Here is a 6,000-nt window from a genome sequence, read left to right as displayed (position 1 = left end):
ACCCATACAATAAGAGAAATATTAATAATAATAATAATAATAAATAATTTATAGTTATTACAATTTAAAAAGAATGAAATAAAAAATAAATAAATAAAACAATGAATGTTTAACTATTAAATAACTTCATTACATAAAACATAAAAAATACTTTTATTCAAAATAACATATCTTATAATAGAATATAAACAAATGTTCAATAACTATAAGATATCGGCTTCATTCGAATAACTCTCGAAAGGGCACTCCAGATTTTTGAAGGTATTACATAGGTTAGTTGAGTAATCGGATATTTTATGAATATTAAAGCATTGAAAAGACATATTCATAAAACATTATACATAAAAGATAAAAAAATATCATTAAGAAAACATATAATCTACATATACTATTATATCATATATTTAATTGTATATATTTTTTAAAAATTGTGAAATAAATATGTATATAATAATAATAGTACGGGGACTAAAATAAAATGATAAAAGTATATGGACTAAAATGTATAAACCAATTGCTTGAAATAAGGACCAAATCATAATTAAGCATAAATAGTAAGAACTAATCATGCAAATGATCTACATCAACAAACAATGACCAAGAACATCACAAACTAGCAAGTAAAACTAAAAAATATTAGCAAACTATAATATAGAACAAGTAGTGACTAAAATGCTATACTTCAAGAAATAGGATCCAAATCAAATTTTATTCAAAACTAGAATGATTACATGCCTAATATGTCTAAAGGCAAAAAAGGAAGTACACTTTCAAAAATAGAAAAAAAATAAAAGGGAGCTATCTTTTTACCCAAATTAACATGATAGAGGGAAAAAGAGCATTGTACCGCCTCCCACCGGGAAAGGGAGAACCATCGTCCACCGTTGATTTTTGGTGGTCGTTCAACACAAAACCTCAAGAAAAGGTTTTTCTCAACGCCAGGAGCTCGAATCCGATCTTGATTTCACCGAAAAAACGATATGATCTTCACAAATCGGTTGAAAATCATTCGTTCTTTTCACTATCCGATCTCCTCATCCAACTGTTGGATCGGTCCAGTTTCAGAGTATGTTAAGTGCGCACCTCCCCACCGTCCTGATCTGTTGTCCGATAAACAGAGATGTCACTATCGACGATAACCTTTTCTATTCTCTTCATTTTTTTTAGTTTCACTTTTTCTCTCTCGAAAATGGTTTGAATGCTCCTCTTCCCTTTTTTTGAACCAAGATCCCTTCTTTTATGGCGATGATTTTTTTTATTTTTCACTATAGGCAATTATGGCTGGAGGTGATGGTAGCATCAAGCGACAGTGGTAGAAGCTGGTAAGTACGATTAGGGTTTAAGGTTAAGTTAGGTTGGTTTAAGTTTTGGTTTGGACCCGGTTTGGGTCTTTGTAACATGGGCCTGCAAAAAAATATATAATAATATTAGTTATAAATAATAATAATAATAATAATAATAACTCAGATAAAAATGGGTGTTTACACCATGAAGTATTTGTAGAAATCTCGGATACTAAAAGAACAAATGTCATAGTCGATTACGCTCTTGTATCGATTAATTTATTTTAAACGAAAACATTTTTATGCTTTAAATATATCATCAAATGGAATATAATGTTTAAATTATTAATTAAGTTTTAATTATTAATTTATTTAAGTTATCCTTCAACAATATGATATTTACCTAGCTCCAAACATGTCCATCAAGTCATGTTAGCATCTTAATGTAAAAAATCAAGTTTTGGAGTCATTTTGAACGTAAGTTTTACCCTACTTACAATGTATTGTATGTGTCAATATTACTATCAATTGAAAGATAAGTTATAATACTACGTCTCTAATCTTATAAATTACGAAAATTTTCATATTAACTACAAAAAAAACCCTCCAATATGTCTTTTTAGCATTTTCTTCATGCACAAAAAAAGCTATGAAACTATTTTCAACGCGATTTTTAGCTCGCATACAATATCTCGTATGTCTCGATATTGGCTTCAACAAAAAGATAAATTTTAATACTATGCCTCTAATATTATAAATTACGAAAATTTTGAGATCAAATATTCAAACATACCCCTCGAACATGCCTATAAGTACTATCGATTTGGGCTGGAAAACTAAATGCCCCATGTATTGGAACAAAGTATGTCAAATACCACTTGCAATAAATTTCTCAAGATGTTTTAATATCTCTGGAATCTCGCGTTCAGCGTAACGCGAGGTCATTAATATCAATATTAAATTGCATTTATCCGAAAAGTGTGTCTACGTTGGACATACCTCACGCATTGTACAAAGCGAGACCTTTACTCGCGTTTCTTAGGACGCGAGTTAGTCATATGTGTGCAATTTGATGATATTTTTCCAATAAATCTGGTGTGGTGTAATGTTAAAAAAATAAATTTACGGGGTTTTAAAATAATAACGTCGTTTTACGGGCACATCTAACGGTACCTTTCCACTTATCAGTTCAAAGTCTACAAGTCGATGTATAAGACAGATCGAGATCCTAATGCTTTCGAGATGGTTCGATTCAATCGTTAACAAGCAACTCCAAGAGCTTAAGCCTAAAGCCTTAGTAACGTGTATTATTTAAAGCAAACGTTATTTGTTATCGTATTAATTTTATTTTTTTCATCAGATTGAATTTAGATATATTTTTTATATTTAAAGATAATTTTTTCACGACACTCAACTCTGATTTGTCATGTTTATGGAGAAAATAAGCAGGAAACAGAAAGAATTCGAAGAAGCTCTGAAAAAAAATGAAAATTAGTGGAATCCAACTCAATTCCAACGTGTCTTGATAAATTCTGAACTCGGGTTTATAATCAGCAGCTGCTCATCAGAATCTTAAGCGATTCCATTATTCTTTTTCCCCCGTGTCAGTGAATCAGCTCCCACTCATCAATCATTTTATTATTATTACATCAAACAACAAACGACACTTCCGTCAACTCAAAAACCTTATAATAACAAAATCGATATAAATAATAATATTTTTGATAATTTTTATTGGTTTTGATAAAAATAATAACAATAATAAAATGATTGTGCTTTTTAACCGTATATTAAGACTATAGCATGTGATCATTTCTCAGATTCTGGCTTCTTTACGACGAAGAAAAATCATATTATTAATTTATTATATTCCATTGAAATAAATCCGGATTAAGTCTTAAAATTTATCTGATAATCTCAATCCTTTTATATTGAAAAGTAATCATGCTTTTTGGAACCAGTAGCCCAGCTTTACCCTAAAATCCCAATCATTCTATTTAATTATTCCTCCAAGTAGGGTTTGCATGGAAAACAGTCGCAAGCACTAAATTCTATTGGCTTTAGCACCTTTTATTACAAAACGAATTCCCTCATTTGGACAGCCTACGAATAATTCCTGTTTAATGCCGTTTCCGATTGCTCAAAGGTCACACACTTTTCTGTGTAAATGACCCGCATCTAAAATAAGATTAATAAACAGTGTGACCGGTTAAAAAATATAATAGGTTAAAAGTGCAATACAAAACTGAAAAAATTATTAATCATATTATTATAACATGTTACATTTAAAATATTATAAACGGTAGGAAAATAAGTTATAAACAATAAATGTTATGAATATTTTAACATTTTAGGTTGTGCCTAAAATGTTATCAACGTTAAGAAAATAAGTTATAAACAACAAATGTTATGAATATTATTAACATTTTAGGTTTCGCCTAAATGTTACAAGAGTTTAGGCTGATAGAGCTTTAAATTTTCTCACGATAACAAAATAAGTTGAAAGCTAAAAATGCTATGAGTGTCTATAAAAATAAATTTGGTTGCGCCCAAAATTATTATGGTTCACTAAGAAAGTAGGTTGCAATCTGGAATGTTAATATTTTTGTTATAAAAAATTAGAAAGTATTGATATTTTTCCACAAATATCGATACTTTCGAATTTAAAAAAAAATATAAAATAAGAAGGCTGCAAAGTATCGATACATATATTATGATGTTCGATACCTTTTCATTTATATCGATACTTATGCTTTAATATTTTTGGAAAAGTTTGATAATTTACATCCTTCTCATTTTTCATTTTTTTTTAAAATTCGAAAGTATCAATATTTGTGAAAAAGTATCGATACTCTACAGCCTTCTTATTTTCTAAGTTTTTTTAAAATTCTAAAGTATTGATATTTGTGAAAAATTATCGATACTTTGCAATATTCTCATTTTCCATGCTTTTTTTAATTCAAAAGTATTGATACTTGTGAAAAAATATCGATACTTTGTAACATTCTCATTTTTCAATTTTTTTAAATTCGAAAGTATCGATACTTGTAGAAAAGTATAGATGCTTTGCAGCTTTCTTATTTTTCATATTTTTAATTCAAATGCATCGATACTTGTGAAAAATGTCGATATTTTGAATTTTTTATAATAAAAATATTAACATTCAAGATCACAACCTACTTTCTTAGTGAACCATAACATTATTGGGCGCAACCGGGTTTTTTATAGATATTCATAACATTTTCAGCTTTTAACTTATTTTGTTTTAGTGAGAATGTCTAACGTCTCGTCAGCTTAAACTTTGGTAACATTTAGGTGCAACAGATTTTATTACAAAGAAAATTAGCATTCCAGATCGCAACCTACTTTCTTAATGAACCATTACATTTTTTAGCGCAACCGAATTTCTTATAGATATTCATAACATTTTCAACTTTTAGCTCATTTTTTTATCGTTTGAATGTCTAAGGCCTCATAAGCTTAAACTCTTCTAACATTTTAAGCGAACTTAAAATGTTAAAATATTCATAACATTTATCATTTATAACTTATTTTCTTACCGCTTATAACATTTTAGGTGCAATATGTTATGTTACTGTATTGATAATTTTTTCAGTTCTGCATTATAACATCTTATGTTCCGCTTTTAACTTGTAAGATAAGTTTCCATGTTAAATCATTTTAAGTTATTTTCAAATAGTTACATCATAATATATTACACATAAATAAGTCAACATTTTCAGTCGCGTTAAACCAATTTTGTTAAGATTGTTTCCTCAAATTTTAGATTTTGTTTTTTAGTATGGGTTATCGAAGTCAAACTTTTTTATTATATCATTTTTTTAATTTTTTTTAGGTTTAAGTTATTATCTTTTTATGATTTTCTCTATTTTTATGACATGTTTCCCTCTAATTTTTTGCATGCTTTCGATTATTTAGTCGTTGTTTTCATTTATATTTTTTTCTTATAGTTAGATTTGACAAGGTTATGACTAATTGACATGGCTTTTATTTGCACAAATCGAGCGATCTCAGTGGTAAGAGAATTGTTGTTATTCTTTGAGGTCTCGGGTTCGAGCACCAGGAATACCAGGAGTGTGAGTGTTTAATATCAAATGATTGAAAGTTATATTTGAACATTACTACCTTGTAATTACCCCAAATTAATAAAAAAATGACTCTTATTTATTAATATGTTGATCTTCCATACTTTAGTTTGTCGGATTGAATTTGGATATTCTATTTGTTTTTTGGATAGTTCTCTCACATCGCTTGACTATGATTTATGGATTTTCAGTGCAATTTTATTAGCTTAACCTCTTTTTGTAATTTGTTTATCTATACAATCAAATTTTTTTATAGCTATCTTTTATTTGAGTTTTTTTTGTTAAGTCTTTTAACATTTTTTATATGATCCTTGTGTGATCTTAAATGAATAATTTCTTATATTAATCATTATAAAAACTACTTTTATTATAATTTTAGATTTTTTTTCTTTTAAATAAAACTAACTTCTACAAAAATAATTCGAAAATCTCTTATACAATTAATTCTTTAATATTTATTTACATGTAAATTATAGTAGGGCAAAGTATAAAAATGGTCCCTCAACTATAGGATACTATTTTATTGAGTCTCTTAATTATTAAAAGTTACAAAATAATCCCTCGACTATAGAAAGTTGCTTTGTTGAGTCACTCAACTATTAAAAAGTTAT

Source organism: Hibiscus syriacus, unplaced genomic scaffold (genome assembly GCF_006381635.1).
Source record: "Hibiscus syriacus cultivar Baekdansim isolate YM2019G1 unplaced genomic scaffold, ASM638163v2 tig00003918_pilon, whole genome shotgun sequence".
Lineage (NCBI taxonomy): Eukaryota > Viridiplantae > Streptophyta > Magnoliopsida > Malvales > Malvaceae > Hibiscus > Hibiscus syriacus.
Note: the sequence above shows the minus strand (reverse complement) of the source record.